The following is a 16,363-nucleotide window of genomic DNA, read 5'->3' as shown; positions in this document are numbered from 1 at the left end:
ATTCGAAATTCCAACGAATGTGGCTTGGCCCATTCCAAATTGTTAAAATCACAGGTCCATCCACTTTCATGTTGCAAGATTTAGTAGGGAAAAGAGAATCTCTACATGTTAATGGGCAGATCCTTAACAAATACTTTCCATAGAAGATGACCTCTTCCATTTTTGTAAATTAGTATTTAATAGCTTTATTTTGATAATAAAATAGGTTGTAAATGGTTAAACTTTGGGAATTCACGAAAAAGGTTAGTATTTCTTTTAGATTTTTCTTTTTCGCTTGTATAAATAGAACTAATTTTGAAAATCGATCATTATTATTAAAAGATACAGTCAAATGCTACAAGCTTGAAAATGTTACTAGTTTCAGTCTTATGAATTTTGATAAAAAACAACCTTTAGTTGGAATTTGTTTTATATCAGTCAATGAAAAGCATCAAAAACAAAACAAATATTCTCTGTAGAAAATCTGTTTCCAAAAACTCTATAATTGTCGTCTAGAGCTATTCTTAAGGAACCAATGACTTCCTCCCAACCTAGGGAATTACGAGTTTCAAGGAGTAATCCAATGATACACTATAGACTTAAAGAATAAGAGGTCTCATCACGAGCCAACTTATCATGATCATAGATATTATGACTTGCTAACATTTCCAAAACTGCATACCAAAGCAGGGAAATGACTCAAGACTATTGTGATCAAAAGACAAGGGGTCTCATCACGAGCCAACTTGTTCAGCAAAGTTATAAATCAAGTGAATGGCACTGTCATAATTTGGCTACCAAACCAAGACATTTTTCTTTAAGAATTAAAGAAAAAAAAAAAACAAAAAGTGTGAATATGGATTTATCTTTGAAAATTGTATATTTCTCCAAGTAGGATACAGGATCATTGTTGGCTAACAAGTAACCCTTTTGAGGATATGAATGCTTGCTGGCAGCAAAGGCTCTACCTACGACAAATGAGCATACTTAAAACTGATCTACAGAGAAGCCTTTGTTTTTTTCTTTATAAACTAAGTAGTGACTGATGTAAATACAATGACTAGCTTTGGGAAGTAAATAATCAGAGTTAACACAGAAGAAACAAAATACCATTAATAGCTGAAAGCATGATACACTTTATATTTCTATAATAAAGTTTGATTTTTCAGAAAACTATTTTGTTTTGGAAGTTAGAAAATTCAAAAGATAATCAGAGATAACTGGTTCTTCCCAGTGAATCGCCAATTGTTGTGGCCAGCAACAACCCCCCTTTTTATTTAGTTTTAGAAATAAAGCTAAATAAATGGGGACCCTTCTAAAAAATAAAAACTAGTACTTATCTTTCCCTTTGAATAAAACACACTATCATAAACTTAGGAAAACACCCACAAAACCCAAAAACTTAAGTTTTATGATAAGTTCCAAATAAAATTGTTCTCTTAACAAAAAGACATCGCATCGCAAAGGGTAATGGAGGACATCATATAAACAAGCTTTCGAAATTGCAAAAACGCGATGCGAGATCGCGTGCCTTAAAGACTCATCGCACATCGTGGATAACATATGCCGCAAGTATCACCTAAGTTAAAATATCTCAATCCAGCGATATGCGATAGGGTATCTCGCAAATCACATCTCGCATAAACATGAGGTGATAAATGATTGTTGACGAAACGGATTAGCGATATTGCGATCTGCAATATTGCGATCTGTGATATTGCGAAGCAAATTGCAAAATCGCTTTATCACAGATCTGCAGGGCTCATCGTTCAATAAACCTTTTCTCGTAATCTGATACCAAGTTATGGGCATTAATGTCAATTTAGTGGTTAGTTGATAGTCATTTATGAGATAAGATTTAGATTTGATCGAAAGGTTGTTTCACGTAAGGTGATATATTTTATATGATTTCAGAATTAAAGAGCTTTCCTGTCACCTTATCTCTTACCATTATTCTTTCCTTACTTGTAAAATTGCAGAAGCGGAAAGCAGAATAATATAGGCAGCAGTGTGCAGGACGTAATGGGAAAGAAGGGAAAAGCTCCAGTTGCTGAGGACAAAGAAATGATGCCCTTATACACAGACACTTCCTGTAACAGAGATGCCGGTATAACCACTTGGGAAGGCATGTACAGTCTGCTCGAAGAAGAAAACCCAAGAGTCATGGAAGTTAAAGCAACGGCAGACTCACGTGGGCCATCTGAGGCATCAATTACAGAACTTGTATGTTCGTTCTTGCACTGGATAGCGGCAAGACCTAAGATTCTCCCATACACAGACATGGTCAAGTGGGTACTAGATAGTGCTAATATATCAGACAGACAATTAAAGTATCAAGGTCAAGACCTCATTGGGTCATTCACTCCACAAGATTTAAGGCTTATGTATCATCTACCAGAGCCGAAGGCAAGCTACAACAAATAGTTCATGGAGAAGTTCGCCAAGGAAAACGAAGATTGGGCGGAGTGCACCAAGGACTAGTCGGTAGGGGAAGAAACATTGGAAAAAAAGGGCAAAAAGCGCTAATCGAGGCCCCTCAAGGCCGCGCACGAAGTGAAACTAGCACCAGGGAAGCCCGAATCAAGAAAAGGAGGTAGTTTCTAATGAAGGAAAGCCTCGGAGTGCTCGGTCGCATGGAAGCTTGGAAAACCGTGGGAAAAAAAGCTAAAGGCTAAAGGCAGGTCCTGTGCTCCAAAACCAGCGTATTTATCAGGGGCACCCTTGGGTGGTAAGCAGATTTGGCTAAAACCTAGCAATTCCATTCAAAGCCTGACGCGTGGAACGAAGAAGGAAAGAAAGAAGGAGCAGTAACTGCAGACAAGATGGAGACAAAAGAGCTAAGGAAAGGGCAGAGTCCATCAAGAAGTTAACCAAGTTGAATTGGGATACTTACTGGCAGTACTTGGTTAAACCGCACAGTCAATGCATGACTCTCAAATGCCTTACGAACTCTGCTGAGAAGATAGTGCCAACACTTGCCGATTCTGTTTTCGCAGGGCAACTAAAATCAGAGGTTAGCCAACCGACGCTCCTCAAGGCGATGTTGAATGCTTGCGATCTTAGAGAACATATACATAGATAGTTAATTTCCAGATTCAGTTTTAGTTTTAGTTTTGATTTATTTTTGCCTTAGATGAGGACGGTCATTTAAACCTCCTCCTATATTTTTGTAATAAACTATTTTTAGTATTTAGGTAGTAGTATTTTAACCCCTCTCATGCATTTAGAGAGGCATCTTGAAATTTGTCAAAAACGTTTCCTTAGAACATGCACTTCTGCACCCTCAAAGGAGGTTTTGATGAATGAATGGAATGAGATTTATTGATATCTATGTTTAATGTCTGCTACTGAAATGCACTTTTGTACTCTTAGTAGATGTTGAATTAGGAAGAGATAAATCTATATTGCTGAAGCTCATGAGTAGAACTTGTTATCAATGGTACTTTTATCTCTTAATGATTTCTGCTTATGTGTCAAAGTAATATTTATGTTCAATTATTTATATGTGAAGGCTTGAATGTTTGAGTTATCATTTGGCACTTTTGTACGATGATACCTATTCTGTTTATGCGTAATGTATGAATGACTTATTATGCGATATGCTTCTCACAATTATTTCCACTAACTTTTTATATGAAACATTTCATTTTTATCGAATTCTTTTCTCGTAGCAATTGAATGATCTTTATTACCAATTGCTTTTAGAAACTATTTTAGATCGCATAATTGAAAAGTTCAATCCTGAGTTAGTTTTAGAATTAGATATTTTTGTTCATTAGAATACAATTGCATGTTTTAAATTAGACTTAGATTAAAAGTATTTTATTTAGAAATCATTAGAAAAGGAAATATCAATTCTCATCACACACACACAAATTGGGAAACTGGTCCCATTACCCCCAGTCGGACCCACCATCCCAAATGGAAAAGGAGATGCTTTCAAGGTCCGGACCGGGTGGGTATCACCCTTGTTGTAGACCTGATTTTCAGGGCTTCAACAGTGCGTAAGAAGAATCTCGTTGGGAAGAAAGATAAAGTTGTGTGGATCCCTAAGGCAGTGCAATATGCGACCTAGGATCCTGGCTCGCATCGATCTCTAGTGAGTGAAGCAATCATTGCGAAGACTGGAGGGAGGGTGGTTGGAGTTTTCGAGTCCTCATTCGTCTTGCATCAAGGGTAAGTATGCCATTCCTTCTCATTGATCTTCTTTTATTGTTTAATCTATGTTGTTTTCAAGTCATAGTGGTATTTATCTTGTTGGGGGCTCGAGGAAAGTTGGAAGGAGGTCAAAGTCATATTTGTTCTTAGTTGGTGGTCATGGTGGCTTTCCTCCTATATTTCTCTTTATTTCTAGGAGGGTCTTGTGTCGTTATTTTTTTTAAGGTGGGGGGGGGAGGTGGGGGTCCACACTGTTGCTTTTCAAGAGTGCTTGAGAAGAATTTGCAGGTCCATGGAGGATGCTGGCGGGCTTGGATGTTAGTTCATACCGGCCAAGGAACTCATTGTGGGCATATTTTGCTATCAGCGAATGGGAGTGGTATATATTTTTTTAGTCGAGAGAGGTGGGGATTGTATTAAATGGGAAGACTTTGGAATTTTCACTATAAACTAGTGGTGTGGAGTGGGAAGTGAGGTGCTTTTTGTAGCCAGTGTAGGTGGGTGGACCAGTGAAACTTGTGGGGTAGGGGTCGGGCATTTGAAGCGAGGGACCTAGAAAGTTCTTGGTGATTCGACAATGGTCCATCAAAGAGGGAGGCCTAGAAGGGGGGTGGGCCATCGAGGCAAAGGTGCTTCCCACTCAGTTGCCTAGCTCAATGAGGATGAAGGATTGGTGCAACCGTGTGAGTCATCCCTAGGGCATGTGGACCTTCCACCACCCTTTGACTCTTTAGTGGCCCAAATTCGAGTGATGGCAATGGTGGTGGAGAAAATGGAAAGAGACAAACAACATGAACATAATGAGTTTATCTGTTTTCTGCAAGATATACAGCACAATCAATGGAAAATTTTGGATTCATGAATCTCCCTTCGTAGAGGCCAAAAGTGACTTTAGGAGCAGATGGATGATTTCAAAGGCATAATGGATCACATGGAATCACATGTGCATGAAACATTTCGACACACTGGAGGAGGAGAACCTAAAAACCCAGATACGGGTAACATGACTGGTTAACTATGATTTTGGGACATTTTTCACTTTTTAGATAGTTCTAGTCACTTTGGGCCATTAATCTCCAGTGTCCTTGTTTTCTCTGGCTATTATCCATTTTTTTATGTTTGCAATTGAGGTTTAATAAATCTAGTAGGAGTTAGGCCTCAAAGGTTTTGAAATGATGCAATCCACGATGTAATCTTCTTTTGAATTATTAGAAAAGGTTGATTCACACACACACACACATATATAGTTTTAATCAATTTTCACTTAATTATTAATGAGTTTATCCATTGTATTTGTTTATGAATAAAGTTATTTATTTTGCTCAATAAAATTTTAAACTTGTTAACTAACAATATTTATTAATTTTGAACTTGTTAAATAATAATTAAATATTTAATACAAAATTAATTACGTCGTAAGGCGTTCCTCTTTGAAAATAACTCCCCTAGTTTCCATGGTGTACCTGTCTGCAGTGTTCAATAAAATGTTAGATGATTGAATATTTTTGTGCCATTGGATTAATAGTTAGGAAAAATAGTTACAAGACACTAACAGTTAGGGAAAGAATGCATACAACTTTCATCCATCAGATATAGAAATCCAAGCAATAGTCGTTATTGTGCTCCAGGACTGGTTCCCTCTCCCTTCCAAATGCAAAGGACTTACAGACGAGAGAGAATGCAGTGTTGGATGAAGATATTCCATTACCCACCCTCACAAATGCTCGCCACAATTCCATGGATCCCATCACATCCCAAAACTTGAGGCACTCCATTGCTCATCCCCAGCTCGTGGAACTGAGAGTTAGAGGTGCCAAAGCTCCTATAATTTCTGCTTCAACGATTTCATTCAAAGAATATGGACATTCGATGTCAAGGGAGTCAACATTCACTGAGACCTTTTCAAAGGTGCAAAGGCGAAGAATTGAATCGTGTAGATGATGACAAGAATATTTTATGGGATCATGAGGAGGAAGAGGACATTAGTTTAAGTAAAAATATGGAACACAAGCATTCAACCTTCTGGACCTGGAAACCCATGTGAGTGCTTTCTCATATTGGGATGCACCACTTCAACTACATATTCTCTATTTATGTGAATGCCATCCATGGTCTCTCACCTTCCATAAATGGGATGAGACTTTGTGTCAATTTGAGAAGGAAGGATAAGAGAGATGGAGTTGCTAAAACTATACCTGCTCGCTCGTTTCTAAGTGTAGCAGAATTTGACAAAAGTCTGTATATCCATTTCCATGTCTATGGCAGTAGCAACATGCATGTGAGTTCTCATGGAACCATGAAGTTCCAGTTAAGGCCATTCATCATTTTTGTAGTTGTAGTGGATGCAAAGGAGCTGGATTTCGGTAAGCATCATGTGGATCTTGGTATATTGTTGCAGGAAGCCATTCATAAGCATCTTGTAGGGGAAGATTCCAATGATGGATGGAATGTTTGCTTTGTGTTGAGTGGGAAAGACAAAGGAGTAGAGATTGTTGTGGGTTTAGGATAAAAAAATATTGATAAGGGTGAGCGTTATCATATTGGGAGTTGGAGGTTTAAGGATTATGCAGAGCATCGTGCAGGAAGAATGCCCAATGGGGTTTCGAAAATCCTACCCAGTTCATCTTGGGGAACTCCAAAAACATGGGTTGTTCTTAGATTTACCGATGTCGCGTAAGGCAACGGTTACCCATTTTAGCCGCAGAGGGGTAGGTACAACCTTGTCGATTTCATTCAAATGGTGCACCTTAATCTCGATGATCCTAGCCCAAATATGGAATCAGGGCTACAATCCCAAATGTTTTAGAATAAGAATTATGCCCTCAATGAAAAATATGAAGGTAGGCATTTAGAAGAAATAGGGCTTAAATAAGTACCTGAACAAGAACAAGAGAACTTTGCTTCACATGTTGTGAATCATCCATCAGACCTAGAGATTGAAAATGCATAGGATGAAGGGTTTTGTTTGAAGTAGAAGAACAGGGTGTGGAATTGGTCGAGAATGAAATTGCAGAATATGAAGGAATTATTTGCAATAATAACTAGATTTAGTAGAAAAACAAGGATCAATAGGCTTGAATTTGAAAGGTAGAAATGAAAACATACTAGAGGCGCTTTTTTGATGCTCTGTTGAAATTGAGTCAGCTCAAGTCAATGTTTTGCTTGTATAAAGGCAACTCCTTTTGGGAAGGGAAAAGAGAAAGCAATATACAACATAGTAGCAGAATTTAATCCTCAACCAAATTGATGTTCAAACTTTCGGTAGATCAATTTTAACCCTTTCTTGGAAATTATAAAGGTTGTGGCTCCCTTAGCAAACAAGAAATGGCACTGATATTTTGGGCCACAGTCTGTATACAATTTTTTTGCATTTTAATCATCAAATTTAATCTTTGAAATACTACTAAAAGATTTATTACCATTATTTCCATCCTTTTTCTAGAGAAAGCTCAGTAAACATTAAGTCATAGCATAATTCAATTATTTCCTTAATGATGCTCTTATGATCTTAGGTCGAATCAATTCTCCCCTTATTTATGCATTTGTCTAAGAACTACGTCTCACAAATGATTCTTATGTGCTTATTAGATATAGGTATTGTGATCAATTAGCAGAAAATGAATTCGCAGGCACATATTATGTCAAAACAAGAGTCAAGACATAAGCAAGTATGCATACACTTTCCTTCAATTATGAGTAAAAGACAATGATGTAGAAGCCTTGCTTGCATGCAAGAAAACTGCAAGGTTGGCCAATTAAAGATTTTGTGTTGTACTTCCTCTACCTTGGAAAGGGTAGCAACCGTATACAAATTCATGATCTTACAATAAATTTATGGTGTAATTTTTATTGTACCACATGGCACATTACTCAACAATCTCTTAAATGTAATGCCAACCAGGACAAATATCTATAACAACAATAAATGAAGCCCAAATGAATCCCACAAGCAATGTGTATCATTGGGAAAACCTCAGTTATCAGGTGTAGAATCAACCTAAGCAGTAGCATATTCTAATATGCTAAACTTTGTCGAGCCCTCCATCTTAAGATCCCCCAAGTTTCAGGTTCCTTTCACTATAAATCAGATACATACACCGTTCTTTATCGCCAAGTTTTGCGGATGCTTTATCATACCAAATCATTGAAATCATAGCTAGGAACATTCCCAACACCACCTGCAAATTTAACCCTTCTTTGCCAAAAAAGATGAATCCCAATACAAGGACAAATATAGTCTTCATATTACCAAGAACTTGAAATGAGACTACTGTGAACCGACCAATGCAGATGAATTGGATAATATTGGTGCCAACTACGATCAAGCAAGAGAGTGTAATGAAGAGTTGTACAACCATGACACATAGGATTAGCTACATAACTCTAATTGACCTAATGATGGAGGAATATCATGTGCCCAAGTTTTTTAGCCTATGATTAATCTTATGTAACAAATGAACAAAAATATTGCATACATAAAAATAATCTAGGAATGATTCCCTTTCCATCTTACCACAGAAGTCATGGAATAATCATCAAGATCCACTCTTTTTTTTTTGCGAGCCAATAATCAAGAAAAGGACCTCAATTGAGAAAGGTAGTTGCTTGCAATGGTGCAGTATGTCGAAGAAGATCAAAAGAACCCAATGTGTATTTCTTTCGTAGGTAGTGAACATATTGTGTATACAATAACATAAAAGAGCTTTGTATCAGAAAATAACGAAACATTTACTAGCCTAATCAATGAAATTGAAGTACCTCAAATGCAAACAACAACAAAATATTGTATGTCTTTGACATTAATGAAACATAGAAAAGTGTAGTCAAAGGATGATTTAAGACTTGCATATTTTTGCATAGAAGTGCTCAATATTGCAATCACAACAGCTACAAAACCTTTAGTATTGACACTGACATCTGTGACAATACATATTGCTACACCAACTAGCACTACTATTATACTTAACTTGGTATCTCTTGAATAATGAATCTTGTTAAAGAGAACTTCAAAAAAGATAGTTGCAAGTATCATGCTCAACTTTTTTATCTGCACAACAAATAGAAGCTCATATAAGAAACTAAATCTTAACAAAAACAAGGCATTACATTCATAACAACAAAATATAGTTATCATGCTCAAAACTGCACAACAAAGTGAATCTCATAAAAAAAAAATTATATATTTACATAATAAAATTCAATCTGAGCAAGAGACTCTAACGAACAAGTTATGAACCATTCAATAGACTCCACCAATAGGAAGCATGCTTATCTAAGGGCCCTAATTGTTTACTAAAATATGATTCATGCCAATTGGCAAGAAGCCACGGGGATGTGAGATTGGAAGAACATTGCATGAAAATACTCCCAAAAATCTAATAATTTAACTTATGGCATTTACAGATAGGAAGTCAGGAAATATTTATCTACCAATATTCTAATTTTTAAGAAGGATTCTAGGATCATAATAATGATTTGATCTCTGGAATTGATCTTCTTCCTTTGCTTCTTGATTTTCTTTTTCATTTCTTCATTTGGTTCCTCATTTAATGTATGCTAAATAAAAAAATTCAAGAATTTGCATCACATTTTGCGCTTTGAATTTTATATGTTCCTGCAATTTTCCATACTTTCAGAACTTTTATTGGATGCAATATTTTAGTGTGTATTAGGTTCAATATAAAAAAATTCCAACAATTCTTAGTAACTCTGACAACAGATAAATTGTTTGTTTACATACAAATGAACAGAAAAAGTGAGAAAGGAAGTGTATTGATTTAAATCCTATAAAGGAGTGGCATACTTGTTTGCAAAACAAAGAAAGTAAGTGTATCAATATCACCTGGTAAAAACCAAAAAAATTCCACATGAGACTGACATTCATGCCAACAATGGAGAAATTGGCACAAATCACAAATTTCGCAAGCTCGGAGAAAGGTAAATAGGAAGGCTAGATATAACCCATACAAAGAAGAATATTTGTCATCAGTATGGTCATTCCAAAATGTAAGTATGTCAATGTAGTAGTTGCATAGAAAGAAAACAAGAACTCTACTTCAGAGATCAAAGAATTAATCTAACAAAATTTTCCCATTCCCCTAGATTATGAGAAATGTTCTAACCTAGAATAGAAATAAATGAAAATCACTCACGCTCCCTCTCTCTCACACACAAAAATGTATATGTAAAGAATTACCCATCAGAGAAAAGTTTCGAGCTTAATACTTTGTATAGAAAACAAGTAAAAAATCAAACAGAGCCATTTAACTAGAGAATAAATATCAATAAACTCTGAAATTAAAAATGCTTCAATCTGATGAAATTAAATAGCAAGAGATTTACAGGACATGGTATTGACCAAAAGTGAAGCCATATATAGCCATGAGACCTTTGTTAACCATAATAATCCCAACAAATGTGCTGACATTGAACATCCATGTTTCCACATCAAGGGTTTCCTTCCTATCTGCCTTGCTTGCAGGTGTCATGCCTACCCAACCTCTAAAATTACACACAGATCCAATCACTTCCAGCCCATCAATTTACGCTATCAGTTTTGGATCTTGAATCCCCAAATATTGAAGTGTCCAAATGCCCTATGATGCAAAAAAATCATACAAATTACCTAAAGTGTTGCAGATCCTCAGCATACCAATGAGCAGAGCAAATAATGTACAAAACGAAGAGAAACCCACATCACCAATACCTAAAAACCAAAGACCCAATTCACCCGATGCTCCTTAGAACTATAGAATTGAGAAACACAGAGGAAACAAATCCCTTTATGCCTTGGAAAGGCTCCTCTCCTCAGTAAATCTTTTACTTAATTCCTCATTTGAAATTTTACCAATATTTAGTCACATAGCATTGTCTTGATAATGTAGGTTCACTTTGTTTGAGAGCATAATTTCTTTTGGTTTCAACACTTTCTCAAATTTCATTATGTTCAATGGCTTGCAATACTAATAAAATATATAACCCTTTGCATTGTGAATGTGTAAGAAATAGACAATCATAAATATGGTTCAGAAGGAATCCTCAATGCCTTAGGAAATCGATAAACAACATCACATTTTCACTAGGCACAATTGAGTAAATGCAAAAATCTATAAACACGATGCTTATAACCTTCATTAATTGTTCTTCATTTAAGCTACTTGCTATGGATTCATTACAACCATGTTTTTGTCACATGAAAAGTATACCTCCAAAAATGACTACCACTAGCATTCTCAACTTCCACTGTTGGACTCCTCATGAGCTAGAGACTCGTTGTAGAATAAAAATTAGCTTGTGCAGAGCACATACTCCTTTGTTATTCTCAAAGGATGATATGGATTACCTAACTTCCATTCTGTATGAACTTGGAGAAACTGAGTTGAAGTAAATGACCCATGTCTTAGACAGTCAAGATCAAGCTAAAATGCTGGATGTTGAAGAGACTAAAGATTTGATTAAAAAATGAGGATTGAACAAACATTTATTTAAGAACTCTTCCCGTAACTTTGATTTAGGATATGGTTTGGGCTCTCATGTGATGCAGGTGTAGACTAGAGATGGAGGCATGCTTTCTTCAATGAACCCTGTGCACTTTCGATCTGAAAGGGCGATTAGTGATGCACGTGTCGAAACCTAAAGTACTCCTAGTTGAAATGGGTGATACTGCTATAGAAATTCTTCAGAATATGGTGGGCATGGGCATAACCCATATGAGTTCCCAAGAAATGGACTGCATGTCGTTGGAAAACATTGCAGGCAAGACTATGGAGCATATTTCCTTCGAAGGGATGGCCAACGCTATCACTAAGAGAGAGTAAAATTTAAATAACTATCTGCTTTTTATTTTATTTTTTTTCCCTAGCGAGGTATCAAGATATCATATATTCGAAGGATGATTTAGTATTTTTAGATATATTCGAAGGAATTTCTTGGATACACCATGTCACCCAACACAATATCAAATTTTCTACTTTGAAATTCCAACTTTTTCTCTTCAAAAATCACCAGTGCTCCTCTTCAAAGGCTTTGTGCATATCACTGACTTGATCACCTTCTATATTAGTACCTTAGGTTATATTTTCCCAGACCATCACTCCACATGATATACTCATCCCATGGTATCAGTATGAAGAACAAAATTTTTTTTAGATTGAAGCAGACTTCGATCATCCAAGACACTCGACATTTGAGTTTTTTTTTTTTTTGCTTTAACCTTGCATGGCATACAAAATCCATGTCCAATTTACTTTCTATACAGATTCATAGAGTAGAGCTAAAAAATCATCGTTAGGACATCAAAAAAAAAAATAAACAAAAAATTGTTCTTCTTCAAAGAGCTAGCCAAACTCCCAACATAATTCTTACTTTACCGAATGTATTTCCTTGCATGATTATCACTCATACCAGAATTTTCCTAATAAGGTCTTGGCTAACATCTTTGAGGTGATATTCCCTCCCATTAGTTCATGCCCGACTTGTATGCCAATTTTTTACAGTAGGGAGGGTTCTCAAACAGAGAAAGTGATAACTTTCCAACATCAAAATAGATGAATCTACTATTGAGAATGCCCACACATATACCCAAGCTCGTATGCAACAATGCTTGAAAGCCCACCAATATGACCATATCTGAGACTACCCTTTACAATTTTCTCATGGTTGACCTGATTCTCAAACTTAGCATAACAAGGATTATCCAAATGAACTTTGAAGTTCCCTTGTTCCTCCATAACATAGGCCTTTGGGTAGTGTTTTACCAAATAGCCGAGACTAATGTCAGTGATTTTCCGCAGAGATGACACAATGTCTTTTAGATATGGAAAAAATTATTGCTAATTGGACAATTGTTTTTTGAAGTAGCTACTACCTAATGTAGGCCTCATGGCACTTGTAACTCCACTTCAAACTGCCTAGCTTACCTCTTTCTTCATACTCTTCCTGTCAAATGTTGTATCTAACTTCAATGGATGGAACCACAAAAGAATACTGTATATTTGAGTAGAAGCTCTATTTATTTTTAAGCAGCTATAAATCATCTCCTCACTAAATATTTACTTAACATAATGAGCCTATTATTCTAGAGTCAACAGTTCCTCATATGAAATGCTACCAATATTTGGTCACATAGCATTGTATTGATCATGTAGGTTCACTCTGTTTGAGAGCATAGTTTCTTCTAGTGTCAGCACTTACTCAAATTTCATTATGTTCAATGGCTTTCAATACTAATAAAATATATAACCCTTTTCATTGTGAATGTGTAAGAAGTAGCCAACCATAAATATGGTTCAGAAGGAATCCTCGACGCCTTAGGAAATTGATAACAACATCACATCTTACGCCATGCAGTTCCAGCAAGCACAATGGTCATTGAAGAGCATCTACCAATTGGATCTTGTCCTCTCTCAATAATAGAGGAAGCCATCCAATGGGTTAGCCTTCAAACCACTTCTTGCCCTTTCTCATAAGGAGTATACCAATATTACCATTTCTAACCGTTGCATATCAACCATCTAAGCCAAAAACCAATGATTTTAACATACTATAAAATATTGTGTTTGATAATAGATAGAATGTCGCATATAAGGCCACATCTTCCACCCTCCTATGCCTTTCAAATATTTTGTGAAATGACACTGAACTTATGGGTACACTTCATCCAGTCCCTGCAAAAGAAATGGGAATCTTGTGTGAACCCCCTTTGGCTCATTGATGTATTGTTCTCACTTCTCCATGTACAATGTATTTATTTGCATTAAAAAATAAAAAGTTGATGCATTTTCAAAACGTACAAAAATTAGTAAATCCATATAGGGTCGCAGACAATATGGGTGCATGCCAAACATAGATTCAGCTAAATAGAGAATTGAGTTACACTAATAAGAAAATACCAAGTGATCACATTTTTAGCCAATGTGTTTCTTGTAAAAGAACCTCAAAAAATTATTTTCATCTTAATGCATGTTATATCATTTTTGTCAAGCTGGTCTCATTGCATAATTTCATCTTTTGTTCAATCATGACATTATTTAGCCCTGTCATAGCTTAGTTTGGTGAACCCTGTAAGAAGGATTGAAAATCTGAAATCGAACAATAAGAGTGCTAGGAACGTTGCAATTTTAACATATGGTGGTTGTTTCATGGATTGTTTCTACAGGTTCACGAGGAAATCTACCATTGTTAGATTGGGGAATAAGAATGAAAATAGCTCTGGATGGGGCCAAAGGTCTTGAATACCTTCATGAAAATATTACTCCACCAGTGATACCAAGATTTTAAGGCCAACAACATCCTACTTGACAAAAATTATAATGCCAACGTGTCTGATTCTGGGCTAGCAAAGCTTGCTTCTGAAAAGTTGAATGGTGAAATATCCACTTGAATTTTAGGAACTAGGGATATGTTTACCCAGAGTAAGTTTCTTAATGTACATTAAATGATATTCCTTGACATCAGTAGTAGAAAATGGCTAAAGTTACAAGTTTATTCCCTGACATGTCATCACTTGATACAAATTTCACTACAGGTATGCTTTGACATAACACCTGACAACAAAATCAGATGTTTACAGCTTTGGTGTTGTGATTTTAGAGCTTTTGACAGGTCGTGTACTTATAGACATACTCGTCTCTTGGGTATTGATTATTTATCTATATTGTTCTCTTGTATTATGTATTTTTTAAAGTATCATTTATCGATCTACAAAATTTGAGCCCAAACTGTTCATTTAATGGGAAAATAATTCATAGTTTAGTTGATCAATAATATAGCTTCTTGAGTCCACTAAAGTTTTCAGATTTTGTTCAACATGTCCCCCTTGACAATGGAGCAAATCTGATCTTTTATTTTGAGTTGGTGAATGTTAGAGGTCAAACATAAGCCCATGCCTTTAGGAAATTGTGTTCATTCTTGGGAGGATGGCATTGGAAAATGAAAATTAGACTTTGTTTAACAAATAAAGTACTTGGTTGTCCATTTCAGCGCCTTCTTTGACTACTTGCAACATCTCAACTAACTAGTTAAATCACATGGAACCTTCCTCGCCAGAAGAATGCCCACCTTGTTGAATTTAAAATTGGACCAGTTTCTTCTATCAAATTCCTTGGAATATAAACTAATCATTAAGTGCATGGGATAACAAAAAATTGGTTGTAGCCAAAGCCATGTATTGGCATGTTGCCAATGTATGCATTATGGTTGGTTTTACTGTTGAAACATTCTATGAACCTTGAAAGATATTGAAGTGACTTTGCACCTTGCAGAAGGTTTCAATCAGATGGCTCCAAGATTCTCTAGCTTTTGAAGAGAGTTATAACTAGTTGATTGGAGTGCTCTATTGGGTAAGAATTCACTTCTAAATACATTTTCTCTAGCATTTCCTAACCATCTGAAGGCCTAACTTTTTATTGTCTGACTGAATAATTCCCCTCTATTGATCACTTCTAGATACCTAGTTTTACTTTTCATATATACTTGGCCTTTCTGCATACTTTGTTTAGTGGAATCTCTACTTTCTTTTGTCGGGCTCTTCCATACCTAGATGATAGAGAGAAGGTCATGCAGTTGGTCGATCTTGTTATGGAATGGTAGTACTCAAAGAAGGAACTAATACAGGTACCTAAAGTTCATTTTAGAAAACTCAATCTCTTCAGGTCTCTGTGTATTTTATTGATGTGTGATAATGACCTTGTGACTTTGAAGCCTATACATTTGGTGCATCTTTCAGGTTACATCCATTGCAGTAATGTGTGTTCAATCAAAAGTAGATTATCAACCTCTACTGACTGATGTAGTTCAATCCTTGATTCCCCTTGTGAAACAACATACTGGTACCAGAGTGACAAGCTCTCCCAAATTCTGCCATCATATTGTCACTATCAAATCTTCTTCAGTTGATAGTGGAATCAGTGGAGCAAGCCTTAATAGACCAAGGATAACGGCTTCAACCAAGCACCTGAAATTTTTTATAGACAACTAAACCACAATCATCTTATGTTTTGGGTCCCAGTATAGGATTTTGAAAACATATATAGTGCAATGATGAATCATCCATCCAATTGGGAAGAAGATATACACCTCTATCTTCAAAGGGTTGAGGGTTGGTCCTTGCCGAATCACACAATTAAGAGGCCTATTCCCATGCTATTGATGAATCTAACCCAGAAAGGGAACCTTAGCACTAGTTCCTTATCCTCGGGAGCCATGGATCCAACATATTCAACTCCCA

At 36.1% G+C, this 16,363-nt stretch overlaps 2 pseudogenes; one reads left to right on the top strand and one right to left on the bottom strand.

Moving 5' to 3' along the window:
- Window positions 1-8,159: 8,159 nt before the first annotated feature.
- LOC149240235 (UDP-rhamnose/UDP-galactose transporter 6-like) lies at window positions 8,160-10,707 on the bottom strand (annotated as a pseudogene).
- A 3,555-nt stretch (window positions 10,708-14,262) lies between these two features.
- Window positions 14,263-16,114, top strand: LOC149240234 (putative serine/threonine-protein kinase PBL7; annotated as a pseudogene).
- The last annotated feature ends 249 nt before the right edge of the window (window positions 16,115-16,363 follow it).

Source organism: Pinus tabuliformis, chromosome 8 (assembly GCF_031772625.1).
Source record: "Pinus tabuliformis cultivar Carrire ecotype Pingquan chromosome 8, CPIR1, whole genome shotgun sequence".
NCBI lineage: Eukaryota > Viridiplantae > Streptophyta > Pinopsida > Pinales > Pinaceae > Pinus > Pinus tabuliformis.
This window is presented reverse-complemented; position numbering and strand designations above follow the sequence as displayed.